The sequence below is a fragment of the Pristiophorus japonicus genome, unplaced genomic scaffold (assembly GCF_044704955.1).
Source record: "Pristiophorus japonicus isolate sPriJap1 unplaced genomic scaffold, sPriJap1.hap1 HAP1_SCAFFOLD_99, whole genome shotgun sequence".
Classification (NCBI taxonomy): domain Eukaryota; kingdom Metazoa; phylum Chordata; class Chondrichthyes; family Pristiophoridae; genus Pristiophorus; species Pristiophorus japonicus.
Genome location: NW_027254919.1, coordinates 1,867,501 through 1,895,335, shown reverse-complemented (window position 1 = coordinate 1,895,335; position 27,835 = coordinate 1,867,501). Strand labels below are relative to the sequence as shown.

Sequence of the window (27,835 nt, the reverse complement as noted above, 5' to 3'; positions counted from 1 at the left end):
AGTTACCTGTTCCAATCAGCAGAGTAGAAATTAGTTTGCTGTTTAATGCTGCCTTTGCCTGCACAATGTGTGCTGAGATTATCTGTGCAATATGCACTCCGCAGCATGAATAAACGCAATGCCTTTTGAAATGCATGGATTGCACTCAACAAAACGTTGCATTTTCTTTTCATGCCAAGCATTTTGCATGAATGCATTGCAATGCTAACACACGTTTTACCTGGCAAGACTGAAGTACAATCTGTGCTGAACAGTTTGAAACAGAAACAGCTATTTGAGAACCCATAGCCTCAACGGCATCTGTGTGAATTGCTCTGCATCGATAATTAACAGACCGTAAATAGGTGAAACTGACGCTGTGAATGCAAAAATATCAATCCAAAGTGTAATGTTGGAGTTGATTTTGTAGATTTTGAGGAATGTTTCAAATGGGCGACCGTAGTTGATTCCATGGTGAAATGGTGAGCACTCTGGACTCTAAACTCGAGCAATCCTCGTTCAAATCTCAGGGGAGCCTGAATGCTTGTTGTCCCAGCTGCTGGAAATTCAGGTCAAACAAGTAAAAAACTGCAGGTTTGCAGATTTGTTGCCTTTGACATTGATGCTTGATCTGCAAGTCGAGTTTTCAAATCGTGTGTTCAACTGGCAGTTCCCTGTTCCAATCAGCAGAGGAAAAATTAGTTTGCTGTTTCATGCTGCATAATGTGTGCTGAGATTATCTGTGCAATAGGCATTCCTCAGGATGAATAAATGCAACGCCTTTTGAAATGCATGCAGTACATGGTTTGCACTCAACAAAACGTTGCATTTTCTTTTCATGCCAAGCATTATGCATGAATGCATTGCAATGCCAACGCACGTTTTACCTGCCAAGACTGAAGTACAATCTGTGCTGAACAGTGTGAAAGAGAAACAGATATTATGAGAAGCCATTGCCTCAACGGCATCTGTGTGAATTGCTCTGCATTGATAATTAACAGACCGTAAATATGTGAAACTGATGCTGTGAATGCAAAAAGGACAATCCAAAGTGTAATGTTGGAATTGATTTGGCAGATTTTGAGAAAGCTTTCAAATATTTTGGCATAGTTGGTTCCATGGTGTAATGGTGAGCACTCTGGACTTTGAATCCAGCGATCCGAGTTCAAATCTTGGTGGAACCTGAATGTTTGTTGTCCCAGCTGCTGAAAATTTGGACCAAGCATGTAGAAGGCTGCTGTTTGGCAGTTTTATTGACTTTGTCATTGATGCTTGATCTGCAAGTCGAGTTTTCAAATCGTGTGTTCAACCGGCAGTTACCTGTTCCAATCAGCAGAGTAGAAATTAGTTTGCTGTTTAATGCTGCCTTTGCCTGCACAATGTGTGCTGAGATTATCTGTGCAATATGCACTCCGCAGCATGAATAAACGCAATGCCTTTTGAAATGCATGGATTGCACTCAACAAAACGTTGCATTTTCTTTTCATGCCAAGCATTTTGCATGAATGCATTGCAATGCTAACACACGTTTTACCTGGCAAGACTGAAGTACAATCTGTGCTGAACAGTTTGAAACAGAAACAGCTATTTGAGAACCCATAGCCTCAACGGCATCTGTGTGAATTGCTCTGCATCGATAATTAACAGACCGTAAATAGGTGAAACTGACGCTGTGAATGCAAAAATATCAATCCAAAGTGTAATGTTGGAGTTGATTTTGTAGATTTTGAGGAATGTTTCAAATGGGCGACCGTAGTTGATTCCATGGTGAAATGGTGAGCACTCTGGACTCTAAACTCGAGCAATCCTCGTTCAAATCTCAGGGGAGCCTGAATGCTTGTTGTCCCAGGTGCTGGAAATTCAGGTCAAACAAGTAAAAAACTGCAGGTTTGCAGATTTGTTGCCTTTGACATTGATGCTTGATCTGCAAGTCGAGTTTTCAAATCGTGTGTTCAACTGGCAGTTCCCTGTTCCAATCAGCAGAGGAAAAATTAGTTTGCTCTTTCATGCTGCATAATGTGTGCTGAGATTATCTGTGCAATAGGCATTCCTCAGGATGAATAAATGCAACGCCTTTTGAAATGCATGCAGTACATGGTTTGCACTCAACAAAACGTTGCATTTTCTTTTCATGCCAAGCATTATGCATGAATGCATTGCAATGCCAACGCACGTTTTACCTGCCAAGACTGAAGTACAATCTGTGCTGAACAGTGTGAAACAGAAACAGATGTTATGAGAAGTCATTGCCTCAACGGCATCTGTGTGAATTGCTCTGCATCGATAATTAACAGACCGTAAATCGGTGAAACTGACGCTGTGAATGCAAAAAGGACAATCCAAAGTGTAATGTTGGAATTGATTTGGCAGATTTTGAGAAAGCTTTCAAATGTTTTGGCATAGTTGGTTCCATGGTGTAATGGTGAGCACTCTGGACTCTGAATCCAGCGATCCGAGTTCAAATCTTGGTGGAACCTGAATGTTTGTTGTCCCAGCTGCTGAAAATTTGGACCAAGCATGTAGAAGGCTGCTGTTTGGCAGTTTTGTTGACTTTGTCATTGATGCTTGATCTGCAAGTCGAGTTTTCAAATCGTGTGTTCAACCGGCAGTTACCTGTTCCAATCAGCAGAGTAGAAATTAGTTTGCTGTTTCATGCTACCTTTGCCTGCACAATGTGTGCTGAGATTATCTGTGCAATATGCACTTCGCAAGAGGAATAAAAGCAACGCCTTTTGAAATGCACGCAGAGCATGGATTGCACTCAACAAAAAGTTGCATTTTCTTTTCATGCCAAGCATTTTGCATGAATGCATTGCAATGCCAACGCACATTTACCTGGCAAGACTGAAGTACAAGCTGTGATGAACAGTGTGAAACAGAAAAAGCTATTTGAGAAGCCATTGCCTCAACGGCATCTGTGTGAATTGCTCTGCATCGATAATTAACAGAGCGTAAAGAGGTGAAACTGACGCTGTGAATGCAAAAAGGACAATCCAAAGTGTAATGTTGGAATTGATTTGGCAGATTTTGAGAAAGCTTTCAAATGTTTTGGCATAGTTGGTTCCATGGTGTAATGGTGAGCACTCTGGACTCTGAATCCAGCGATCCGAGTTCAAATCTCGGTGGAACCTGAATGTTTGTTGTCCCAGCTGCTGAAAATTTGGACCAAGCATGTAGAAGGCTGCTGTTTGGCAGTTTTATTGACTTTGTCATTGATGCTTGATCTGCAAGTCGAGTTTTCAAATCGTGTGTTCAACCGGCAGTTACCTGTTCCAATCAGCAGAGTAGAAATTAGTTTGCTGTTTAATGCTGCCTTTGCCTGCACAATGTGTGCTGAGATTATCTGTGCAATATGCACTCCGCAGCATGAATAAACGCAATGCCTTTTGAAATGCATGGATTGCACTCAACAAAACGTTGCATTTTCTTTTCATGCCAAGCATTTTGCATGAATGCATTGCAATGCTAACACACGTTTTACCTGGCAAGACTGAAGTACAATCTGTGCTGAACAGTTTGAAACAGAAACAGCTATTTGAGAACCCATAGCCTCAACGGCATCTGTGTGAATTGCTCTGCATCGATAATTAACAGACCGTAAATAGGTGAAACTGACGCTGTGAATGCAAAAATATCAATCCAAAGTGTAATGTTGGAGTTGATTTTGTAGATTTTGAGGAATGTTTCAAATGGGCGACCGTAGTTGATTCCATGGTGAAATGGTGAGCACTCTGGACTCTAAACTCGAGCAATCCTCGTTCAAATCTCAGGGGAGCCTGAATGCTTGTTGTCCCAGCTGCTGGAAATTCAGGTCAAACAAGTAAAAAACTGCAGGTTTGCAGATTTGTTGCCTTTGACATTGATGCTTGATCTGCAAGTCGAGTTTTCAAATCGTGTGTTCAACTGGCAGTTCCCTGTTCCAATCAGCAGAGGAAAAATTAGTTTGCTGTTTCATGCTGCATAATGTGTGCTGAGATTATCTGTGCAATAGGCATTCCTCAGGATGAATAAATGCAACGCCTTTTGAAATGCATGCAGTACATGGTTTGCACTCAACAAAACGTTGCATTTTCTTTTCATGCCAAGCATTATGCATGAATGCATTGCAATGCCAACGCACGTTTTACCTGCCAAGACTGAAGTACAATCTGTGCTGAACAGTGTGAAAGAGAAACAGATATTATGAGAAGCCATTGCCTCAACGGCATCTGTGTGAATTGCTCTGCATTGATAATTAACAGACCGTAAATATGTGAAACTGATGCTGTGAATGCAAAAAGGACAATCCAAAGTGTAATGTTGGAATTGATTTGGCAGATTTTGAGAAAGCTTTCAAATATTTTGGCATAGTTGGTTCCATGGTGTAATGGTGAGCACTCTGGACTTTGAATCCAGCGATCCGAGTTCAAATCTTGGTGGAACCTGAATGTTTGTTGTCCCAGCTGCTGAAAATTTGGACCAAGCATGTAGAAGGCTGCTGTTTGGCAGTTTTATTGACTTTGTCATTGATGCTTGATCTGCAAGTCGAGTTTTCAAATCGTGTGTTCAACCGGCAGTTACCTGTTCCAATCAGCAGAGTAGAAATTAGTTTGCTGTTTAATGCTGCCTTTGCCTGCACAATGTGTGCTGAGATTATCTGTGCAATATGCACTCCGCAGCATGAATAAACGCAATGCCTTTTGAAATGCATGGATTGCACTCAACAAAACGTTGCATTTTCTTTTCATGCCAAGCATTTTGCATGAATGCATTGCAATGCTAACACACGTTTTACCTGGCAAGACTGAAGTACAATCTGTGCTGAACAGTTTGAAACAGAAACAGCTATTTGAGAACCCATAGCCTCAACGGCATCTGTGTGAATTGCTCTGCATCGATAATTAACAGACCGTAAATAGGTGAAACTGACGCTGTGAATGCAAAAATATCAATCCAAAGTGTAATGTTGGAGTTGATTTTGTAGATTTTGAGGAATGTTTCAAATGGGCGACCGTAGTTGATTCCATGGTGAAATGGTGAGCACTCTGGACTCTAAACTCGAGCAATCCTCGTTCAAATCTCAGGGGAGCCTGAATGCTTGTTGTCCCAGGTGCTGGAAATTCAGGTCAAACAAGTAAAAAACTGCAGGTTTGCAGATTTGTTGCCTTTGACATTGATGCTTGATCTGCAAGTCGAGTTTTCAAATCGTGTGTTCAACTGGCAGTTCCCTGTTCCAATCAGCAGAGGAAAAATTAGTTTGCTCTTTCATGCTGCATAATGTGTGCTGAGATTATCTGTGCAATAGGCATTCCTCAGGATGAATAAATGCAACGCCTTTTGAAATGCATGCAGTACATGGTTTGCACTCAACAAAACGTTGCATTTTCTTTTCATGCCAAGCATTATGCATGAATGCATTGCAATGCCAACGCACGTTTTACCTGCCAAGACTGAAGTACAATCTGTGCTGAACAGTGTGAAACAGAAACAGATGTTATGAGAAGTCATTGCCTCAACGGCATCTGTGTGAATTGCTCTGCATCGATAATTAACAGACCGTAAATCGGTGAAACTGACGCTGTGAATGCAAAAAGGACAATCCAAAGTGTAATGTTGGAATTGATTTGGCAGATTTTGAGAAAGCTTTCAAATGTTTTGGCATAGTTGGTTCCATGGTGTAATGGTGAGCACTCTGGACTCTGAATCCAGCGATCCGAGTTCAAATCTCGGTGGAACCTGAATGTTTGTTGTCCCAGCTGCTGAAAATTTGGACCAAGCATGTAGAAGGCTGCTGTTTGGCAGTTTTGTTGCCTTTGTCATTGATGCTTGATCTGCAAGTCGAGTTTTCAAATCGTGTGTTCAACCGGCAGTTACCTGTTCCAATCAGCAGAGTAGAAATTAGTTTGCTGTTTCATGCTACCTTTGCCTGCACAATGTGTGCTGAGATTATCTGTGCAATATGCACTTCGCAAGAGGAATAAAAGCAACGCCTTTTGAAATGCACGCAGAGCATGGATTGCACTCAACAAAACGTTGCATTTTCTTTTCATGCCAAGCATTTTGCATGAATGCATTGCAATGCCAACGCACATTTACCTGGCAAGACTGAAGTACAAGCTGTGATGAACAGTGTGAAACAGAAAAAGCTATTTGAGAAGCCATTGCCTCAACGGCATCTGTGTGAATTGCTCTGCATCGATAATTAACAGAGCGTAAAGAGGTGAAACTGACGCTGTGAATGCAAAAAGGACAATCCAAAGTGTAATGTTGGAATTGATTTGGCAGATTTTGAGAAAGCTTTCAAATGTTTTGGCATAGTTGGTTCCATGGTGTAATGGTGAGCACTCTGGACTCTGAATCCAGCGATCCGAGTTCAAATCTCGGTGGAACCTGAATGTTTGTTGTCCCAGCTGCTGAAAATTTGGACCAAGCATGTAGAAGGCTGCTGTTTGGCAGTTTTATTGACTTTGTCATTGATGCTTGATCTGCAAGTCGAGTTTTCAAATCGTGTGTTCAACCGGCAGTTACCTGTTCCAATCAGCAGAGTAGAAATTAGTTTGCTGTTTAATGCTGCCTTTGCCTGCACAATGTGTGCTGAGATTATCTGTGCAATATGCACTCCGCAGCATGAATAAACGCAATGCCTTTTGAAATGCATGGATTGCACTCAACAAAACGTTGCATTTTCTTTTCATGCCAAGCATTTTGCATGAATGCATTGCAATGCTAACACACGTTTTACCTGGCAAGACTGAAGTACAATCTGTGCTGAACAGTTTGAAACAGAAACAGCTATTTGAGAACCCATAGCCTCAACGGCATCTGTGTGAATTGCTCTGCATCGATAATTAACAGACCGTAAATAGGTGAAACTGACGCTGTGAATGCAAAAATATCAATCCAAAGTGTAATGTTGGAGTTGATTTTGTAGATTTTGAGGAATGTTTCAAATGGGCGACCGTAGTTGATTCCATGGTGAAATGGTGAGCACTCTGGACTCTAAACTCGAGCAATCCTCGTTCAAATCTCAGGGGAGCCTGAATGCTTGTTGTCCCAGCTGCTGGAAATTCAGGTCAAACAAGTAAAAAACTGCAGGTTTGCAGATTTGTTGCCTTTGACATTGATGCTTGATCTGCAAGTCGAGTTTTCAAATCGTGTGTTCAACTGGCAGTTCCCTGTTCCAATCAGCAGAGGAAAAATTAGTTTGCTGTTTCATGCTGCATAATGTGTGCTGAGATTATCTGTGCAATAGGCATTCCTCAGGATGAATAAATGCAACGCCTTTTGAAATGCATGCAGTACATGGTTTGCACTCAACAAAACGTTGCATTTTCTTTTCATGCCAAGCATTATGCATGAATGCATTGCAATGCCAACGCACGTTTTACCTGCCAAGACTGAAGTACAATCTGTGCTGAACAGTGTGAAAGAGAAACAGATATTATGAGAAGCCATTGCCTCAACGGCATCTGTGTGAATTGCTCTGCATCGATAATTAACAGACCGTAAATCGGTGAAACTGACGCTGTGAATGCAAAAAGGACAATCCAAAGTGTAATGTTGGAATTGATTTGGCAGATTTTGAGAAAGCTTTCAAATGTTTTGGCATAGTTGGTTCCATGGTGTAATGGTGAGCACTCTGGACTTTGAATCCAGCGATCCGAGTTCAAATCTCGGTGGAACCTGAATGTTTGTTGTCCCAGCTGCTGAAAATTTAGACCAAGCATGTAGAAGGCTGCTGTTTGGCAGTTTTGTTGCCTTTGTCATTGATGCTTGATCTGCAAGTCGAGTTTTCAAATCGTGTGTTCAACCGGCAGTTACCTGTTCCAATCAGCAGAGGAAAAATTAGTTTGCTGTTTCATGCTGCCTTTGCCTGCATAATGTGTGCTGAGATTATCTGTGCAATATGCATTCCTCAGGATGAATAAATGCAACGCCTTTTGAAATGCATGCAGTACATGGTTTGCACTCAACAAAACGTTGAATTTTCTTTTCATGCCAAGCATTTTGCATGAATGCATTGCAATGCCAACGCACGTTTTACCTGCCAAGACTGAGGTACAATCTATGCTGAACAGTGTGAAACAGAAACAGCTATTTGAGAACTCATAGCCTCAACGGCATCTGTGTGAATTGCTCTGCATCGATAATTAACAGACCGTAAATAGGTGAAACTGACGCTGTGAATGCAAAAATTTCAATCCAAAGTGTAATGTTGGAGTTGATTTTGTACATTTTGAGGAATGTTTCAAATGGACGACTGTAGTTGATTCCATGGTGAAATGGTGATCACTCTGGACTTTAAACTCTAGCAATCCTGGTTCAAATCTCAGGGGAGCCTGAATGCTTGTTGTCCCAGCTGCTGGAAATTCAGGTCAAACAAGTAAAAAACTGCAGGTTTGCAGTTTTGTTGCCTTTGACATTGATGCTTGATCTGCAAGTCGAGTTTTCAAATCGTGTGTTCAACCGGCAGTTCCCTGTTCCAATCAGCAGAGGAAAAATTAGTTTGCTGTTTCATGCTGCATAATGTGTGCTGAGATTATCTGTGCAATATGCATTCCTCAGGATGAATAAATGCAACGCCTTTTGAAATGCATGCAGTACATGGTTTGCACTCAACAAAACGTTGCATTTTCTTTTCATGCCAAGCATTTTGCATGAATGCATTGCAATGCCAACGCACGTTTTACCTGGCAAGACTGAAGTACAATCTGTGCTGAACAGTGTGAAATAGAAACAGATATTATGAGAAGCCATTGCCTCAACGGCATCTGTGTGAATTGCTCTGCATTGATAATTAACAGACCGTAAATATGTGAAACTGATGCTGTGAATGCAAAAAGGACAATCCAAAGTGTAATGTTGGAATTGATTTGGCAGATTTTGAGAAAGCTTTCAAATATTTTGGCATAGTTGGTTCCATGGTGTAATGGTGAGCACTCTGGACTTTGAATGCAGCGATCTGAGTTCAAATCTCGGTGGAACCTGAATGTTTGTTGTCCCAACTGCTGAAAATTTGGACCAAGCATGTAGAAGGCTGCTATTTGGCAGTTTTGTTGACTTTGTCATTGATGCTTGATCTGCAAGTCGAGTTTTCAAATCGTGTGTTCAACCGGCAGTTACCTGTTCCAATCAGCAGAGTAGAAATTAGTTTGCTGTTTCATGCTACCTTTGCCTGCACAATGTGTGCTGAGATTATCTGTGCAATATGCACTTCGCAAGAGGAATAAAAGCAACGCCTTTTGAAATGCACGCAGAGCATGGATTGCACTCAACAAAAAGTTGCATTTTCTTTTCATGCCAAGCATTTTGCATGAATGCATTGCAATGCCAACACACATTTACCTGGCAAGACTGAAGTACAAGCTGTGATGAACAGTGTGAAACAGAAACAGCTATTTGAGAAGCCATTGCCTCAACGGCATCTGTGTGAATTGCTCTGCATCGATAATTAACAGAGCGCAAAGAGGTGAAACTGACGCTGTGAATGCAAAAAGGAAAATCCAAAGTGTAATATTGGAATTGATTTGGCAGATTTTGAGAAAGCTTTCAAATGTTTTGGCATAGTTGGTTCCATGGTGTAATGGTGAGCACTCTGGACTCTGAATCCAGCGATCCGAGTTCAAATCTCGGTGGAACCTGAATGTTTGTTGTCCCAGCTGCTGAAAATTTGGACCAAGCATGTAGAAGGCTGCTGTTTGGCAGTTTTGTTGCCTTTGTCATTGATGCTTGATCTGCAAGTCGAGTTTTCAAATCGTGTGTTCAACCGGCAGTTACCTGTTCCAATCAGCAGAGGAAAACTTAGTTTGCTGTTGAATGCTGCCTTTGCCTGCACAATGTGTGCTGAGATTATCTGTGCAATATGCACTCCGCAGCATGAATAAACGCAATGCCTTTTGAAATGCATGGATTGCACTCAACAAAACGTTGCATTTTCTTTTCATGCCAAGCATTTTGCATGAATGCATTGCAATGCTAACACACCTTTTACCTGGCAAGACTGAAGTACAATCTGTGCTGAACAGTTTGAAACAGAAACAGCTATTTGAGAACCCATAGCCTCAACGGCATCTGTGTGAATTGCTCTGCATCGATAATTAACAGACCGTAAATAGGTGAAACTGACGCTGTGAATGCAAAAATTTCAATCCAAAGTGTAATGTTGGAGTTGATTTTGTACATTTTGAGGAATGTTTCAAATGGACGACTGTAGTTGATTCCATGGTGAAATGGTGATCACTCTGGACTTTAAACTCTAGCAATCCTGGTTCAAATCTCAGGGGAGCCTGAATGCTTTTTGTCCCAGCTGCTGGAAATTCAGGTCAAACAAGTAAAAAACTGCAGGTTTGCAGTTTTGTTGCCTTTGACATTGATGCTTGATCTGCAAGTCGAGTTTTCAAATCGTGTGTTCAACCGGCAGTTCCCTGTTCCAATCAGCAGAGGAAAAATTAGTTTGCTGTTTCATGCTGCATAATGTGTGCTGAGATTATCTGTGCAATATGCATTCCTCAGGATGAATAAATGCAACGCCTTTTGAAATGCATGCAGTACATGGTTTGCACTCAACAAAACGTTGCATTTTCTTTTCATGCCAAGCATTTTGCATGAATGCATTGCAATGCCAACGCACGTTTTACCTGGCAAGACTGAAGTACAATCTGTGCTGAACAGTGTGAAATAGAAACAGATATTATGAGAAGCCATTGCCTCAACGGCATCTGTGTGAATTGCTCTGCATTGATAATTAACAGACCGTAAATATGTGAAACTGATGCTGTGAATGCAAAAAGGACAATCCAAAGTGTAATGTTGGAATTGATTTGGCAGATTTTGAGAAAGCTTTCAAATATTTTGGCATAGTTGGTTCCATGGTGTAATGGTGAGCACTCTGGACTTTGAATCCAGCGATCCGAGTTCAAATCTTGGTGGAACCTGAATGTTTGTTGTCCCAGATGCTGAAAATTTGGACCAAGCATGTAGAAGGCTGCTGTTTGGCAGTTTTGTTGCCTTTGTCATTGATGCTTGATCTGCAAGTCGAGTTTTCAAATCGTGTGTTCAACCGGCAGTTACCTGTTCCAATCAGCAGAGGAAAACTTAGTTTGCTGTTGAATGCTGCCTTTGCCTGCACAATGTGTGCTGAGATTATCTGTGCAATATGCACTCCGCAGCATGAATAAACGCAATGCCTTTTGAAATGCATGGATTGCACTCAACAAAACGTTGCATTTTCTTTTCATGCCAAGCATTTTGCATGAATGCATTGCAATGCTAACACACCTTTTACCTGGCAAGACTGAAGTACAATCTGTGCTGAACAGTTTGAAACAGAAACAGCTATTTGAGAACCCATAGCCTCAACGGCATCTGTGTGAATTGCTCTGCATCGATAATTAACAGACCGTAAATAGGTGAAACTGACGCTGTGAATGCAAAAATTTCAATCCAAAGTGTAATGTTGGAGTTGATTTTGTACATTTTGAGGAATGTTTCAAATGGACGACTGTAGTTGATTCCATGGTGAAATGGTGATCACTCTGGACTTTAAACTCTAGCAATCCTGGTTCAAATCTCAGGGGAGCCTGAATGCTTGTTGTCCCAGCTGCTGGAAATTCAGGTCAAACAAGTAAAAAACTGCAGGTTTGCAGTTTTGTTGCCTTTGACATTGATGCTTGATCTGCAAGTCGAGTTTTCAAATCGTGTGTTCAACCGGCAGTTCCCTGTTCCAATCAGCAGAGGAAAAATTAGTTTGCTGTTTCATGCTGCATAATGTGTGCTGAGATTATCTGTGCAATAGGCATTCCTCAGGATGAATAAATGCAACGCCTTTTGAAATGCATGCAGTACATGGTTTGCACTCAACAAAACGTTGCATTTTCTTTTCATGCCAAGCATTTTGCATGAATGCATTGCAATGCCAACGCACGTTTTACCTGCCAAGACTGAAGTACAATCTGTGCTGAACAGTGTGAAACAGAAACAGATATTATGAGAATCCATTGCCTCAACGGCATCTGTGTGAATTGCTCTGCATTGATAATTAACAGACCGTAAAGAGGTGAAACTGATGCTGTGAATGCAAAAAGGACAATCCAAAGTGTAATGTTGGAATTGATTTGGCAGATTTTGAGAAAGCTTTCAAATATTTTGGCATAGTTGGTTCCATGGTGTAATGGTGAGCACTCTGGACTTTGAATCCAGCGATCCGAGTTCAAATCTCGGTAGAACCTGAATGTTTGTTGTCCCAACTGCTGAAAATTTGGACCAAGCATGTAGAAGGCTGCTATTTGGTAGTTTTGTTGACTTTGTCATTGATGCTTGATCTGCAAGTCGAGTTTTCAAATCGTGTGTTCAACCGGCAGTTACCTGTTCCAATCAGCAGAGTAGAAATTAGTTTGCTGTTTCATGCTACCTTTGCCTGCACAATGTGTGCTGAGATTATCTGTGCAATATGCACTTCGCAAGAGGAATAAAAGCAACGCCTTTTGAAATGCACGCAGAGCATGGATTGCACTCAACAAAAAGTTGCATTTTCTTTTCATGCCAAGCATTTTGCATGAATGCATTGCAATGCCAACACACATTTACCTGGCAAGACTGAAGTACAAGCTGTGATGAACAGTGTGAAACAGAAACAGCTATTTGAGAAGCCATTGCCTCAACGGCATCTGTGTGAATTGCTCTGCATCGATAATTAACAGAGCGTAAAGAGGTGAAACTGACGCTGTGAATGCAAAAAGGACAATCCAAAGTGTAATGTTGGAATTGATTTGGCAGATTTTGAGAAAGCTTTCAAATGTTTTGGCATAGTTGGTTCCATGGTGTAATGGTGAGCACTCTGGACTCTGAATCCAGCGATCCGAGTTCAAATCTCGGTGGAACCTGAATGTTTGTTGTCCCAGCTGCTGAAAATTTGGACCAAGCATGTAGAAGGCTGCTGTTTGGCAGTTTTATTGACTTTGTCATTGATGCTTGATCTGCAAGTCGAGTTTTCAAATCGTGTGTTCAACCGGCAGTTACCTGTTCCAATCAGCAGAGGAAAAATTAGTTTGCTGTTGAATGCTGCCTTTGCCTGCACAATGTGTGCTGAGATTATCTGTGCAATATGCACTCCGCAGCATGAATAAACGCAATGCCTTTTGAAATGCATGGATTGCACTCAACAAAACGTTGCATTTTCTTTTCATGCCAAGCATTTTGCATGAATGCATTGCAATGCTAACACACCTTTTACCTGGCAAGACTGAAGTACAATCTGTGCTGAACAGTTTGAAACAGAAACAGCTATTTGAGAACCCATAGCCTCAACGGCATCTGTGTGAATTGCTCTGCATCGATAATTAACAGACCGTAAATAGGTGAAACTGACGCTGTGAATGCAAAAATTTCAATCCAAAGTGTAATGTTGGAGTTGATTTTGTACATTTTGAGGAATGTTTCAAATGGACGACTGTAGTTGATTCCATGGTGAAATGGTGATCACTCTGGACTCTAAACTCTAGCAATCCTGGTTCAAATCTCAGGGGAGCCTGAATGCTTGTTGTCCCAGCTGCTGGAAATTCAGGTCAAACAAGTAAAAAACTGCAGGTTTGCAGTTTTGTTGCCTTTGACATTGATGCTTGATCTGCAAGTCGAGTTTTCAAATCGTGTGTTCAACCGGCAGTTTTCTGTTCCAATCAGCAGAGGAAAAATTAGTTTGCTGTTTCATGCTGCATAATGTGTGCTGAGATTATCTGTGCAATATGCATTCCTCAGGATGAATAAATGCAACGCCTTTTGAAATGCATGCAGTACATGGTTTGCACTCAACAAAACGTTGCATTTTCTTTTCATGCCAAGCATTTTGCATGAATGCATTGCAATGCCAACGCACGTTTTACCTGGCAAGATTGAAGTACAATCTGTGCTGAACAGTGTGAAATAGAAACAGATATTATGAGAAGCCATTGCCTCAATGGCATCTGTGTGAATTGCTCTGCATTGATAATTAACAGACCGTAAATATGTGAAACTGATGCTGTGAATGCAAAAAGGACAATCCAAAGTGTAATGTTGGAATTGATTTGGCAGATTTTGAGAAAGCTTTCAAATGTTTTGGCATAGTTGGTTCCATGGTGTAATGGTGAGCACTCTGGACTCTGAATCCAGCGATCCGAGTTCAAATCTCGGTGGAACCTGAATGTTTGTTGTCCCAGCTGCTGAAAATTTGGACCAAGCATGTAGAAGGCTGCTGTTTGGCAGTTTTGTTGCCTTTGTCATTGATGCTTGATCTGCAAGTCGAGTTTTCAAATCGTGTGTTCAACCGGCAGTTACCTGTTCCAATCAGCAGAGTAGAAATTAGTTTGCTGTTTCATGCTACCTTTGCCTGCACAATGTGTGCTGAGATTATCTGTGCAATATGCACTTCGCAAGAGGAATAAAAGCAACGCCTTTTGAAATGCACGCAGAGCATGGATTGCACTCAACAAAAAGTTGCATTTTCTTTTCATGCCAAGCATTTTGCATGAATGCATTGCAAAGCCAACGCACATTTACCTGGCAAGACTGAAGTACAAGCTGTGATGAACAGTGTGAAACAGAAACAGCTATTTGAGAAGCCATTGCCTCAACGGCATCTGTGTGAATTGCTCTGCATCGATAATTAACAGAGCGTAAAGAGGTGAAACTGACGCTGTGAATGCAAAAAGGACAATCCAAAGTGTAATGTTGGAATTGATTTGGCAGATTTTGAGAAAGCTTTCAAATGTTTTGGCATAGTTGGTTCCATGGTGTAATGGTGAGCACTCTGGACTCTGAATCCAGCGATCCGAGTTCAAATCTCGGTGGAACCTGAATGTTTGTTGTCCCAGCTGCTGAAAATTTGGACCAAGTATGTAGAAGGCTGCTGTTTGGCAGTTTTATTGACTTTGTCATTGATGCTTTATCTGCAAGTCGAGTTTTCAAATCGTGTGTTCAACCGGCAGTTACCTGTCCCAATCAGCAGAGTAGAAATTAGTTTGCTGTTTAATGCTGCCTTTGCCTGCACAATGTGTGCTGAGATTATCTGTGCAATATGCACTCCGCAGCATGAATAAACGCAATGCCTTTTGAAATGCATGGATTGCACTCAACAAAACGTTGCATTTTCTTTTCATGCCAAGCATTTTGCATGAATGCATTGCAATGCTAACACACGTTTTACCTGGCAAGACTGAAGTACAATCTGTGCTGAACAGTTTGAAACAGAAACAGCTATTTGAGAACCCATAGCCTCAACGGCATCTGTGTGAATTGCTCTGCATCGATAATTAACAGACCGTAAATAGGTGAAACTGACGCTGTGAATGCAAAAATATCAATCCAAAGTGTAATGTTGGAGTTGATTTTGTAGATTTTGAGGAATGTTTCAAATGGGCGACCGTAGTTGATTCCATGGTGAAATGGTGAGCACTCTGGACTCTAAACTCGAGCAATCCTCGTTCAAATCTCAGGGGAGCCTGAATGCTTGTTGTCCCAGCTGCTGGAAATTCAGGTCAAACAAGTAAAAAACTGCAGGTTTGCAGATTTGTTGCCTTTGACATTGATGCTTGATCTGCAAGTCGAGTTTTCAAATCGTGTGTTCAACTGGCAGTTCCCTGTTCCAATCAGCAGAGGAAAAATTAGTTTGCTGTTTCATGCTGCATAATGTGTGCTGAGATTATCTGTGCAATAGGCATTCCTCAGGATGAATAAATGCAACGCCTTTTGAAATGCATGCAGTACATGGTTTGCACTCAACAAAACGTTGCATTTTCTTTTCATGCCAAGCATTATGCATGAATGCATTGCAATGCCAACGCACGTTTTACCTGCCAAGACTGAAGTACAATCTGTACTGAACAGTGTGAAAGAGAAACAGATATTATGAGAAGCCATTGCCTCAACGGCATCTGTGTGAATTGCTCTGCATCGATAATTAACAGACCGTAAATCGGTGAAACTGACGCTGTGAATGCAAAAAGGACAATCCAAAGTGTAATGTTGGAATTGATTTGGCAGATTTTGAGAAAGCTTTCAAATGTTTTGGCATAGTTGGTTCCATGGTGTAATGGTGAGCACTCTGGACTCTGAATCCAGCGATCCGAGTTCAAATCTCGGTGGAACCTGAATGTTTGTTGTCCCAGCTGCTGAAAATTTAGACCAAGCATGTAGAAGGCTGCTGTTTGGCAGTTTTGTTGCCTTTGTCATTGATGCTTGATCTGCAAGTCGAGTTTTCAAATCGTGTGTTCAACCGGCAGTTACCTGTTCCAATCAGCAGAGGAAAAATTAGTTTGCTGTTTCATGCTGCCTTTGCCTGCATAATGTGTGCTGAGATTATCTGTGCAATATGCATTCCTCAGGATGAATAAATGCAACGCCTTTTGAAATGCATGCAGTACATGGTTTGCACTCAACAAAACGTTGAATTTTCTTTTCATGCCAAGCATTTTGCATGAATGCATTGCAATGCCAACGCACGTTTTACCTGCCAAGACTGAGGTACAATCTATGCTGAACAGTGTGAAACAGAAACAGCTATTTGAGAACTCATAGCCTCAACGGCATCTGTGTGAATTGCTCTGCATTGATAATTAACAGACCGTAAATAGGTGAAACTGACGCTGTGAATGCAAAAATTTCAATCCAAAGTGTAATGTTGGAGTTGATTTTGTACATTTTGAGGAATGTTTCAAATGGACGACTGTAGTTGATTCCATGGTGAAATGGTGATCACTCTGGACTTTAAACTCTAGCAATCCTGGTTCAAATCTCAGGGGAGCCTGAATGCTTGTTGTCCCAGCTGCTGGAAATTCAGGTCAAACAAGTAAAAAACTGCAGGTTTGCAGTTTTGTTGCCTTTGACATTGATGCTTGATCTGCAAGTCGAGTTTTCAAATCGTGTGTTCAACCGGCAGTTCCCTGTTCCAATCAGCAGAGGAAAAATTAGTTTGCTGTTTCATGCTGCATAATGTGTGCTGAGATTATCTGTGCAATATGCATTCCTCAGGATGAATAAATGCAACGCCTTTTGAAATGCATGCAGTACATGGTTTGCACTCAACAAAACGTTGCATTTTCTTTTCATGCCAAGCATTTTGCATGAATGCATTGCAATGCCAACGCACGTTTTACCTGGCAAGACTGAAGTACAATCTGTGCTGAACAGTGTGAAATAGAAACAGATATTATGAGAAGCCATTGCCTCAACGGCATCTGTGTGAATTGCTCTGCATTGATAATTAACAGACCGTAAATATGTGAAACTGATGCTGTGAATGCAAAAAGGACAATCCAAAGTGTAATGTTGGAATTGATTTGGCAGATTTTGAGAAAGCTTTCAAATATTTTGGCATAGTTGGTTCCATGGTGTAATGGTGAGCACTCTGGACTTTGAATGCAGCGATCTGAGTTCAAATCTCGGTGGAACCTGAATGTTTGTTGTCCCAACTGCTGAAAATTTGGACCAAGCATGTAGAAGGCTGCTATTTGGCAGTTTTGTTGACTTTGTCATTGATGCTTGATCTGCAAGTCGAGTTTTCAAATCGTGTGTTCAACCGGCAGTTACCTGTTCCAATCAGCAGAGGAAAAATTAGTTTGCTGTTTCATGCTGCATAATGTGTGCTGAGATTATCTGTGCAATATGCATTCCTCAGGATGAATAAATGCAATGCCTTTTGAAATGCATGCAGTATATGGTTTGCACTCAACAAAACGTTGCATTTTCTTTTCATGCCAAGCATTTTGCATGAATGCATTGCAATGCCAACGCATGTTTTACCTGCCAAGACTGAAGTACAATCTGTGCTGAACAGTGTGAAACAGAAACAGATATTATGAGAAGCCATTGCCTCAACGGCATCTGTGTGAATTGCTCTGCATTGATAATTAACAGACCGTAAAGAGGTGAAACTGATGCTGTGAATGCAAAAAGGACAATCCAAAGTGTAATGTTGGAATTGATTTGGCAGATTTTGAGAAAGCTTTCAAATATTTTGGCATAGTTGGTTCCATGGTGTAATGGTGAGCACTCTGGACTTTGATCCAGCGATCCGAGTTCAAATCTCGGTGGAACCTGAATGTTTGTTGTCCCAACTGCTGAAAATTTGGACCAAGCATGTAGAAGGCTGCTGTTTGGCAGTTTTGTTGCCTTTGTCATTGATGCTTGATCTGCAAGTCGAGTTTTCAAATCGTGTGTTCAACCGGCAGTTACCTGTTCCAATCAGCAGAGCAGAAATTAGTTTGCTGTTTCATGCTACCTTTGCCTGCACAATGTGTGCTGAGATTATCTGTGCAATATGCACTTCGCAAGAGGAATAAAAGCAACGCCTTTTGAAATGCACGCAGAGCATGGATTGCACTCAACAAAAAGTTGCATTTTCTTTTCATGCCAAGCATTTTGCATGAATGCATTGCAATGCCAACGCACATTTACCTGGCAAGACTGAAGTACAAGCTGTGATGAACAGTGTGAAACAGAAACAGCTATTTGAGAAGCCATTGCCTCAACGGCATCTGTGTGAATTGCTCTGCATCGATAATTAACAGAGCGTAAAGAGGTGAAACTGACGCTGTGAATGCAAAAAGGACAACCCAAAGTGTAATGTTGGAATTGATTTGGCAGATTTTGAGAAAGCTTTCAAATGTTTTGGCATAGTTGGTTCCATGGTGTAATGGTGAGCACTCTGGACTTTGAATGCAGTGATCTGAGTTCAAATCTCGGTGGAACCTGAATGTTTGTTGTCCCAGCTGCTGAAAATTTGCACCAAGCATGTAGAAGGCTGCTGTTTGGTAGTTGTGTTGCCTTTGTCATTGATGATTGATCTCCAAGTCTAGTTTTCAACCGGCAGTTAGCTGTTCCAATCAGCAGACTAGAAATTAGTTTGCTGTTGAATGCAGCCTTTGCCTGCACAATGTGTGCTGAGATTATCTGTGCAATATGCACTCCGCAGCATGAATAAACGCAATGCCTTTTGAAATGCATGGATTGCACTCAACAAAACGTTGCATTTTCTTTTCATGCCAAGCATTTTGCATGAATGCATTGCAATGCTAACACACCTTTTACCTGGCAAGACTGAAGTACAATCTGTGCTGAACAGTTTGAAACAGAAACAGCTATTTGAGAACCCATAGCCTCAACGGCATCTGTGTGAATTGCTCTGCATCGATAATTAACAGACCGTAAATAGGTGAAACTGACACTGTGAATGCAAAAATATCAATCCAAAGTGTAATGTTGGAGTTGATTTTGTAGATTTTGAGGAATGTTTCATATGGGCGACCGTAGTTGATTCCATGGTGAAATGGTGAGCACTCTGGACTCTAAACTCTAGCAATCCTGGTTCAAATCTCAGGGGAGCCTGAATGCTTGTTGTCCCAGCTGCTGGAAATTCAGGTCAAACAAGTAAAAAACTGCAGGTTTGCAGTTTTGTTGCATTTGACATTGATGGCTTGATCTGCAAGTCGAGTTTTCAAATCGTGTGTTCAACCGGCAGTTCCCTGTTCCAATCAGCAGAGGAAAAATTAGTTTGCTGTTTCATGCTGCATAATGTGTGCTGAGATTATCTGTGCAATATGCATTCCTCAGGATGAATAAATGCAATGCCTTTTGAAATGCATGCAGTACATGGTTTGCACTCAACAAAACGTTGCATTTTCTTTTCATGCCAAGCATTTTGCATGAATGCATTGCAATGCCAACGCACGTTTTACCTGCCAAGACTGAAGTACAATCTGTGCTGAACAGTGTGAAACAGAAACAGATATTATGAGAATCCATTGCCTCAACGGCATCTGTGTGAATTGCTCTGCATTGATAATTAACAGACCGTAAAGAGGTGAAACTGATGCTGTGAATGCAAAAAGGACAATCCAAAGTGTAATGTTGGAATTGATTTGGCAGATTTTGAGAAAGCTTTCAAATATTTTGGCATAGTTGGTTCCATGGTGTAATGGTGAGCACTCTGGACTTTGAATCCAGCGATCCGAGTTCAAATCTCGGTGGAACCTGAATGTTTGTTGTCCCAACTGCTGAAAATTTGGACCAAGCATGTAGAAGGCTGCTATTTGGCAGTTTTGTTGACTTTGTCATTGATGCTTGATCTGCAAGTCGAGTTTTCAAATCGTGTGTTCAACCGGCAGTTACCTGTTCCAATCAGCAGAGCAGAAATTAGTTTGCTGTTTCATGCTACCTTTGCCTGTACAATGTGTGCTGAGATTATCTGTGCAATATGCACTTCGCAAGAGGAATAAAAGCAACGCCTTTTGAAATGCACGCAGAGCATGGATTGCACTCAACAAAAAGTTGCATTTTCTTTTCATGCCAAGCATTTTGCATGAATGCATTGCAATGCCAACGCACATTTACCTGGCAAGACTGAAGTACAAGCTGTGATGAACAGTGTGAAACAGAAACAGCTATTTGAGAAGCCATTGCCTCAACGGCATCTGTGTGAATTGCTCTGCATCGATAATTAACAGAGCGTAAAGAGGTGAAACTGACGCTGTGAATGCAAAAAGGACAATCCAAAGTGTAATGTTGGAATTGATTTGGCAGATTTTGAGAAAGCTTTCAAATGTTTTGGCATAGTTGGTTCCGTGGTGTAATGGTGAGCACTCTGGACTCTGAATCCAGCAATCCGAGTTCAAATCTCGGTGGAACCTGAATGTTTGTTGTCCCAGCTGCTGAAAATTTGGACCAAGCATGTAGAAGGCTGCTGTTTGGCAGTTTTGTTGCCTTTGTCATTGATGCTTGATCTGCAAGTCGAGTTTTCAAATCGTGTGTTCAACCGGCAGTTACCTGTTCCAATCAGCAGAGGAAAAATTAGTTTGCTGTTTCATGCTGCCTTTGCCTGCATAATGTGTGCTGAGATTATCTGTGCAATATGCACTCCGCAGCATGAATAAACGCAATGCCTTTTGAAATGCATGGATTGCACTCAACAAAACGTTGCATTTTCTTTTCATGCCAAGCATTTTGCATGAATGCATTGCAATGCTAACACACGTTTTACCTGGCAAGACTGAAGTACAATCTGTGCTGAACAGTTTGAAACAGAAACAGCTATTTGAGAACCCATAGCCTCAACGGCATCTGTGTGAATTGCTCTGCATCGATAATTAACAGACCGTAAATAGGTGAAACTGACGCTGTGAATGCAAAAATATCAATCCAAAGTGTAATGTTGGAGTTGATTTTGTAGATTTTGAGGAATGTTTCATATGGGCGACCGTAGTTGATTCCATGGTGAAATGGTGAGCACTCTGGACTCTAAACTCTAGCAATCCTGGTTCAAATCTCAGGGGAGCCTGAATGCTTGTTGTCCCAGCTGCTGGAAATTCAGGTCAAACAAGTAAAAAACTGCAGGTTTGCAGTTTTGTTGCCTTTGACATTGATGGCTTGATCTGCAAGTCGAGTTTTCAAATCGTGTGTTCAACCGGCAGTTCCCTGTTTTAATCAGCAGAGGAAAAATTAGTTTGCTGTTTCATGCTGCATAATGTGTGCTGAGATTATCTGTGCAATATGCATTCCTCAGGATGAATAAATGCAACGCCTTTTGAAATGCATGCAGTACATGGTTTGCACTCAACAAAACGTTGCATTTTCTTTTCATGCCAAGCATCATGCATGAATGCATTGCAATGCCAACGCACGTTTTACCTGGCAAGACTGAAGTACAATCTGTGCTGAACAGTGTGAAACAGAAACAGATATTATGAGAAGCCATTGCCTCAACGGCATCTGTGTGAATTGCTCTGCATCGATAATTAACAGACCGTAAATCGGTGAAACTGACGCTGTGAATGCAAAAAGGACAATCCAAAGTGTAATGTTGGAATTGATTTGGCAGATTTTGAGAAAGCTTTCAAATGTTTTGGCATAGTTGGTTCCATGGTGTAATGGTGAGCACTCTGGACTCTGAATCCAGCGATCCGAGTTTAAATCTCGGTGGAACCTGAATGTTTGTTGTCCCAGCTGCTGAAAATTTGGACCAAGCATGTAGAAGGCTGCTGTTTGGCAGTTTTGTTGCCTTTGTCATTGATGCTTGATCTGCAAGTCGAGTTTTCAAATCGTGTGTTCAACCGGCAGTGAGCTGTTCCAATCAGCAGACTAGAAATTAGTTTGCTGTTGAATGCTGCCTTTGCCTGCTCAATGTGTGCTGAGATTATCTGTGCAATATGCACTCCGCAGCATGAATAAACGCAATGCCTTTTGAAATGCATGGATTGCACTCAACAAAACGTTGCATTTTCTTTTCATGCCAAGCATTTTGCATGAATGCATTGCAATGCTAACACACGTTTTACCTGGCAAGACTGAATTACAATCTGTGCTGAACAGTTTGAAACAGAAACAGCTATTTGAGAACCCATAGCCTCAACGGCATCTGTGTGAATTGCTCTGCATCGATAATTAACAGACCGTAAATAGGTGAAACTGACACTGTGAATGCAAAAATATCAATCCAAAGTGTAATGTTGGAGTTGATTTTGTAGATTTTGAGGAATGTTTCATATGGGCGACCGTAGTTGATTCCATGGTGAAATGGTGAGCACTCTGGACGCTAAACTCTGGCAATCCTGCTTCAAATCTCAGGGGAGCCTGAATGCTTGTTGTCCCAGCTGCTGGAAATTCAGGTCAAACAAGTAAAAAACTGCAGGTTTGCAGTTTTGTTGCATTTGACATTGATGGCTTGATCTGCAAGTCGAGTTTTCAAATCGTGTGTTCAACCGGCAGTTCCCTGTTCCAATCAGCAGAGGAAAAATTAGTTTGCTGTTTCATGCTGCATAATGTGTGCTGAGATTATCTGTGCAATATGCATTCCTCAGGATGAATAAATGCAATGCCTTTTGAAATGCATGCAGTATATGGTTTGCACTCAACAAAACGTTGCATTTTCTTTTCATGCCAAGCATTTTGCATGAATGCATTGCAATGCCAACGCACGTTTTACCTGCCAAGACTGAAGTACAATCTGTGCTGAACAGTGTGAAACAGAAACAGATATTATGAGAAGCCATTGCCTCAACGGCATCTGTGTGAATTGCTCTGCATTGATAATTAACAGACCGTAAAGAGGTGAAACTGATGCTGTGAATGCAAAAAGGACAATCCAAAGTGTAATGTTGGAATTGATTTGGCAGATTTTGAGAAAGCTTTCAAATATTTTGGCATAGTTGGTTCCATGGTGTAATGGTGAGCACTCTGGACTTTGAATCCAGCGATCCGAGTTCAAATCTCGGTGGAACCTGAATGTTTGTTGTCCCAACTGCTGAAAATTTGGACCAAGCATGTAGAAGGCTGCTGTTTGGCAGTTTTGTTGCCTTTGTCATTGATGCTTGATCTGCAAGTCGAGTTTTCAAATCGTGTGTTCAACCGGCAGTTACCTGTTCCAATCAGCAGAGCAGAAATTAGTTTGCTGTTTCATGCTACCTTTGCCTGCACAATGTGTGCTGAGATTATCTGTGCAATATGCACTTCGCAAGAGGAATAAAAGCAACGCCTTTTGAAATGCACGCAGAGCATGGATTGCACTCAACAAAAAGTTGCATTTTCTTTTCATGCCAAGCATTTTGCATGAATGCATTGCAATGCCAACGCACATTTACCTGGCAAGACTGAAGTACAAGCTGTGATGAACAGTGTGAAACAGAAACAGCTATTTGAGAAGCCATTGCCTCAACGGCATCTGTGTGAATTGCTCTGCATCGATAATTAACAGAGCGTAAAGAGGTGAAACTGACGCTGTGAATGCAAAAAGGACAACCCAAAGTGTAATGTTGGAATTGATTTGGCAGATTTTGAGAAAGCTTTCAAATGTTTTGGCATAGTTGGTTCCATGGTGTAATGGTGAGCACTCTGGACTTTGAATGCAGTGATCTGAGTTCAAATCTCGGTGGAACCTGAATGTTTGTTGTCCCAGCTGCTGAAAATTTGCACCAAGCATGTAGAAGGCTGCTGTTTGGTAGTTGTGTTGCCTTTGTCATTGATGATTGATCTCCAAGTCTAGTTTTCAACCGGCAGTTAGCTGTTCCAATCAGCAGACTAGAAATTAGTTTGCTGTTGAATGCAGCCTTTGCCTGCACAATGTGTGCTGAGATTATCTGTGCAATATGCACTCCGCAGCATGAATAAACGCAATGCCTTTTGAAATGCATGGATTGCACTCAACAAAACGTTGCATTTTCTTTTCATGCCAAGCATTTTGCATGAATGCATTGCAATGCTAACACACCTTTTACCTGGCAAGACTGAAGTACAATCTGTGCTGAACAGTTTGAAACAGAAACAGCTATTTGAGAACCCATAGCCTCAACGGCATCTGTGTGAATTGCTCTGCATCGATAATTAACAGACCGTAAATAGGTGAAACTGACACTGTGAATGCAAAAATATCAATCCAAAGTGTAATGTTGGAGTTGATTTTGTAGATTTTGAGGAATGTTTCATATGGGCGACCGTAGTTGATTCCATGGTGAAATGGTGAGCACTCTGGACTCTAAACTCTAGCAATCCTGGTTCAAATCTCAGGGGAGCCTGAATGCTTGTTGTCCCAGCTGCTGGAAATTCAGGTCAAACAAGTAAAAAACTGCAGGTTTGCAGTTTTGTTGCATTTGACATTGATGGCTTGATCTGCAAGTCGAGTTTTCAAATCGTGTGTTCAACCGGCAGTTCCCTGTTCCAATCAGCAGAGGAAAAATTAGTTTGCTGTTTCATGCTGCATAATGTGTGCTGAGATTATCTGTGCAATATGCATTCCTCAGGATGAATAAATGCAATGCCTTTTGAAATGCATGCAGTACATGGTTTGCACTCAACAAAACGTTGCATTTTCTTTTCATGCCAAGCATTTTGCATGAATGCATTGCAATGCCAACGCACGTTTTACCTGCCAAGACTGAAGTACAATCTGTGCTGAACAGTGTGAAACAGAAACAGATATTATGAGAATCCATTGCCTCAACGGCATCTGTGTGAATTGCTCTGCATTGATAATTAACAGACCGTAAAGAGGTGAAACTGATGCTGTGAATGCAAAAAGGACAATCCAAAGTGTAATGTTGGAATTGATTTGGCAGATTTTGAGAAAGCTTTCAAATATTTTGGCATAGTTGGTTCCATTGTGTAATGGTGAGCACTCTGGACTTTGAATCCAGCGATCCGAGTTCAAATCTCGGTGGAACCTGAATGTTTGTTGTCCCAACTGCTGAAAATTTGGACCAAGCATGTAGAAGGCTGCTATTTGGCAGTTTTGTTGACTTTGTCATTGATGCTTGATCTGCAAGTCGAGTTTTCAAATCGTGTGTTCAACCGGCAGTTACCTGTTCCAATCAGCAGAGCAGAAATTAGTTTGCTGTTTCATGCTACCTTTGCCTGTACAATGTGTGCTGAGATTATCTGTGCAATATGCACTTCGCAAGAGGAATAAAAGCAACGCCTTTTGAAATGCACGCAGAGCATGGATTGCACTCAACAAAAAGTTGCATTTTCTTTTCATGCCAAGCATTTTGCATGAATGCATTGCAATGCCAACGCACATTTACCTGGCAAGACTGAAGTACAAGCTGTGATGAACAGTGTGAAACAGAAACAGCTATTTGAGAAGCCATTGCCTCAACGGCATCTGTGTGAATTGCTCTGCATCGATAATTAACAGAGCGTAAAGAGGTGAAACTGACGCTGTGAATGCAAAAAGGACAATCCAAAGTGTAATGTTGGAATTGATTTGGCAGATTTTGAGAAAGCTTTCAAATGTTTTGGCATAGTTGGTTCCGTGGTGTAATGGTGAGCACTCTGGACTCTGAATCCAGCAATCCGAGTTCAAATCTCGGTGGAACCTGAATGTTTGTTGTCCCAGCTGCTGAAAATTTGGACCAAGCATGTAGAAGGCTGCTGTTTGGCAGTTTTGTTGCCTTTGTCATTGATGCTTGATCTGCAAGTCGAGTTTTCAAATCGTGTGTTCAACCGGCAGTTACCTGTTCCAATCAGCAGAGTAGAAATTAGTTTGCTGTTGAATGCTGCCTTTGCCTGCTCAATGTGTGCTGAGATTATCTGTGCAATATGCACTCCGCAGCATGAATAAACGCAATGCCTTTTGAAATGCATGGATTGCACTCAACAAAACGTTGCATTTTCTTTTCATGCCAAGCATTTTGCATGAATGCATTGCAATGCTAACACACGTTTTACCTGGCAAGACTGAAGTACAATCTGTGCTGAACAGTTTGAAACAGAAACAGCTATTTGAGAACCCATAGCCTCAACGGCATCTGTGTGAATTGCTCTGCATCGATAATTAACAGACCGTAAATAGGTGAAACTGACGCTGTGAATGCAAAAATTTCAATCCAAAGTGTAATGTTGGAGTTGATTTTGTACATTTTGAGGAATGTTTCAAATGGGCGATCGTAGTTGATTCCATGGTGAAATGGTGATCACTCTGGACTCTAAACTCTAGCAATCCTCGTTCAAATCTCAGGGGAGCCTGAATGTTTGTTGTCCCAGCTGCTGGAAATTCAGGTCAAACAAGTAAAAAACTGCAGGTTTGCAGTTTTGTTGCCTTTGACATTGATGCTTGATCTGCAAGTCGAGTTTTCAAATCGTGTGTTCAACCGGCAGTTACCTGTTCCAATCAGCAGAGTAGAAATTAGTTTGCTGTTGAATGCTGCCTTTGCCTGCACAATGTGTGCTGAGATTATCTGTGCAATATGCACTCCGCAGCATGAATAAACGCAATGCCTTTTGAAATGCATGGATTGCACTCAACAAAACGTTGCATTTTCTTTTCATGCCAAGCATTTTGCATGAATGCATTGCAATGCTAACACACGTTTTACCTGGCAAGACTGAAGTACAATCTGTGCTGAACAGTTTGAAACAGAAACAGCTATTTGAGAACCCATAGCCTCAACGGCATCTGTGTGAATTGCTCTGCATCGATAATTAACAGACCGTAAATAGGTGAAACTGACGCTGTGAATGCAAAAATTTCAATCCAAAGTGTAATGTTGGAGTTGATTTTGTACATTTTGAGGAATGTTTCAAATGGGCGATCGTAGTTGATTCCATGGTGAAATGGTGATCACTCTGGACTCTAAACTCTAGCAATCCTCGTTCAAATCTCAGGGGAGCCTGAATGTTTGTTGTCCCAGCTGCTGGAAATTCAGGTCAAACAAGTAAAAAACTGCAGGTTTGCAGTTTTGTTGCCTTTGACATTGATGCTTGATCTGCAAGTCGAGTTTTCAAATCGTGTGTTCAACCGGCAGTTCCCTGTTCCAATCAGCAGAGGAAAAATTAGTTTGCTGTTTCATGCTGCATAATGTGTGCTGAGATTATCTGTGCAATATGCATTCCTCAGGATGAATAAATGCAACGCCTTTTGAAATGCATGCAGTACATGATTTGCACTCAACAAAACGTTGCATTTTCTTTTCATGCCAAGCATTTTGCATGAATGCATTGCAATGCCAACGCACGTTTTACCTACCAAGACTGAAGTACAATCTGTGCTGAACAGTGTGAAACAGAAACAGATATTTGAGAAGCCATTGCCTCAACGGCATCTGTGTGAATTGCTCTGCATCGATAATTAACAGAGCGTAAAGAGGTGAAACTGACGCTGTGAATGCAAAAAGGACAATCCAAAGTGTAATGTTGGAATTGATTTGGCAGATTTTGAGAAAGCTTTCAAATGTTTTGGCATAGTTGGTTCCATGGTGTAATGGTGAGCACTCTGGACTTTGAATGCAGTGATCCGAGTTCAAATCTCGGTGGAACCTGAATGTTTGTTGTCCCAGCTGCTGAAAATTTGCACCAAGCATGTAGAAGGCTGCTGTTTGGTAGCTGTGTTGCCTTTGTCATTGATGATTGATCTCCAAGTCTA

General features: G+C 41.3%; 25 non-coding genes across 25 annotated transcripts; all 25 read left to right on the top strand.

Annotated features, from left to right (window-relative positions):
- The first annotated feature begins 1,091 nt into the window (after positions 1 to 1,091).
- trnaq-uug (transfer RNA glutamine (anticodon UUG)) lies at positions 1,092 to 1,163 on the top strand. Its single transcript has one exon. It is a non-coding gene; the product is annotated as a tRNA-Gln (tRNA).
- A 1,221-nt stretch (positions 1,164 to 2,384) lies between these two features.
- On the top strand, positions 2,385 to 2,456 carry trnaq-cug (transfer RNA glutamine (anticodon CUG)). The gene has a single exon. It is a non-coding gene; the product is annotated as a tRNA-Gln (tRNA).
- Positions 2,457 to 3,038: 582 nt separating this feature from the next.
- trnaq-cug (transfer RNA glutamine (anticodon CUG)) lies at positions 3,039 to 3,110 on the top strand. Its single transcript has one exon. It is a non-coding gene; the product is annotated as a tRNA-Gln (tRNA).
- Positions 3,111 to 4,331: 1,221 nt separating this feature from the next.
- On the top strand, positions 4,332 to 4,403 carry trnaq-uug (transfer RNA glutamine (anticodon UUG)). Its single transcript has one exon. It is a non-coding gene; the product is annotated as a tRNA-Gln (tRNA).
- A 1,221-nt stretch (positions 4,404 to 5,624) lies between these two features.
- trnaq-cug (transfer RNA glutamine (anticodon CUG)) lies at positions 5,625 to 5,696 on the top strand. The gene has a single exon. It is a non-coding gene; the product is annotated as a tRNA-Gln (tRNA).
- Positions 5,697 to 6,278: 582 nt separating this feature from the next.
- trnaq-cug (transfer RNA glutamine (anticodon CUG)) lies at positions 6,279 to 6,350 on the top strand. Its single transcript has one exon. It is a non-coding gene; the product is annotated as a tRNA-Gln (tRNA).
- Positions 6,351 to 7,571: 1,221 nt separating this feature from the next.
- trnaq-uug (transfer RNA glutamine (anticodon UUG)) lies at positions 7,572 to 7,643 on the top strand. Its single transcript has one exon. It is a non-coding gene; the product is annotated as a tRNA-Gln (tRNA).
- Positions 7,644 to 8,873: 1,230 nt separating this feature from the next.
- On the top strand, positions 8,874 to 8,945 carry trnaq-uug (transfer RNA glutamine (anticodon UUG)). The gene has a single exon. It is a non-coding gene; the product is annotated as a tRNA-Gln (tRNA).
- Positions 8,946 to 9,527: 582 nt separating this feature from the next.
- On the top strand, positions 9,528 to 9,599 carry trnaq-cug (transfer RNA glutamine (anticodon CUG)). The gene has a single exon. It is a non-coding gene; the product is annotated as a tRNA-Gln (tRNA).
- Positions 9,600 to 10,820: 1,221 nt separating this feature from the next.
- trnaq-uug (transfer RNA glutamine (anticodon UUG)) lies at positions 10,821 to 10,892 on the top strand. The gene has a single exon. It is a non-coding gene; the product is annotated as a tRNA-Gln (tRNA).
- Positions 10,893 to 12,113: 1,221 nt separating this feature from the next.
- Positions 12,114 to 12,185, top strand: trnaq-uug (transfer RNA glutamine (anticodon UUG)). Its single transcript has one exon. It is a non-coding gene; the product is annotated as a tRNA-Gln (tRNA).
- Positions 12,186 to 12,767: 582 nt separating this feature from the next.
- trnaq-cug (transfer RNA glutamine (anticodon CUG)) lies at positions 12,768 to 12,839 on the top strand. The gene has a single exon. It is a non-coding gene; the product is annotated as a tRNA-Gln (tRNA).
- Positions 12,840 to 14,060: 1,221 nt separating this feature from the next.
- Positions 14,061 to 14,132, top strand: trnaq-cug (transfer RNA glutamine (anticodon CUG)). The gene has a single exon. It is a non-coding gene; the product is annotated as a tRNA-Gln (tRNA).
- A 582-nt stretch (positions 14,133 to 14,714) lies between these two features.
- trnaq-cug (transfer RNA glutamine (anticodon CUG)) lies at positions 14,715 to 14,786 on the top strand. Its single transcript has one exon. It is a non-coding gene; the product is annotated as a tRNA-Gln (tRNA).
- Positions 14,787 to 16,007: 1,221 nt separating this feature from the next.
- On the top strand, positions 16,008 to 16,079 carry trnaq-cug (transfer RNA glutamine (anticodon CUG)). Its single transcript has one exon. It is a non-coding gene; the product is annotated as a tRNA-Gln (tRNA).
- A 1,230-nt stretch (positions 16,080 to 17,309) lies between these two features.
- On the top strand, positions 17,310 to 17,381 carry trnaq-uug (transfer RNA glutamine (anticodon UUG)). The gene has a single exon. It is a non-coding gene; the product is annotated as a tRNA-Gln (tRNA).
- A 1,227-nt stretch (positions 17,382 to 18,608) lies between these two features.
- On the top strand, positions 18,609 to 18,680 carry trnaq-uug (transfer RNA glutamine (anticodon UUG)). The gene has a single exon. It is a non-coding gene; the product is annotated as a tRNA-Gln (tRNA).
- A 1,209-nt stretch (positions 18,681 to 19,889) lies between these two features.
- trnaq-uug (transfer RNA glutamine (anticodon UUG)) lies at positions 19,890 to 19,961 on the top strand. The gene has a single exon. It is a non-coding gene; the product is annotated as a tRNA-Gln (tRNA).
- A 582-nt stretch (positions 19,962 to 20,543) lies between these two features.
- On the top strand, positions 20,544 to 20,615 carry trnaq-cug (transfer RNA glutamine (anticodon CUG)). Its single transcript has one exon. It is a non-coding gene; the product is annotated as a tRNA-Gln (tRNA).
- Positions 20,616 to 21,837: 1,222 nt separating this feature from the next.
- trnaq-cug (transfer RNA glutamine (anticodon CUG)) lies at positions 21,838 to 21,909 on the top strand. Its single transcript has one exon. It is a non-coding gene; the product is annotated as a tRNA-Gln (tRNA).
- A 1,222-nt stretch (positions 21,910 to 23,131) lies between these two features.
- Positions 23,132 to 23,203, top strand: trnaq-uug (transfer RNA glutamine (anticodon UUG)). Its single transcript has one exon. It is a non-coding gene; the product is annotated as a tRNA-Gln (tRNA).
- A 582-nt stretch (positions 23,204 to 23,785) lies between these two features.
- trnaq-uug (transfer RNA glutamine (anticodon UUG)) lies at positions 23,786 to 23,857 on the top strand. Its single transcript has one exon. It is a non-coding gene; the product is annotated as a tRNA-Gln (tRNA).
- A 1,209-nt stretch (positions 23,858 to 25,066) lies between these two features.
- trnaq-uug (transfer RNA glutamine (anticodon UUG)) lies at positions 25,067 to 25,138 on the top strand. The gene has a single exon. It is a non-coding gene; the product is annotated as a tRNA-Gln (tRNA).
- Positions 25,139 to 25,720: 582 nt separating this feature from the next.
- Positions 25,721 to 25,792, top strand: trnaq-cug (transfer RNA glutamine (anticodon CUG)). The gene has a single exon. It is a non-coding gene; the product is annotated as a tRNA-Gln (tRNA).
- A 1,867-nt stretch (positions 25,793 to 27,659) lies between these two features.
- On the top strand, positions 27,660 to 27,731 carry trnaq-uug (transfer RNA glutamine (anticodon UUG)). The gene has a single exon. It is a non-coding gene; the product is annotated as a tRNA-Gln (tRNA).
- Positions 27,732 to 27,835: the final 104 nt, after the last annotated feature.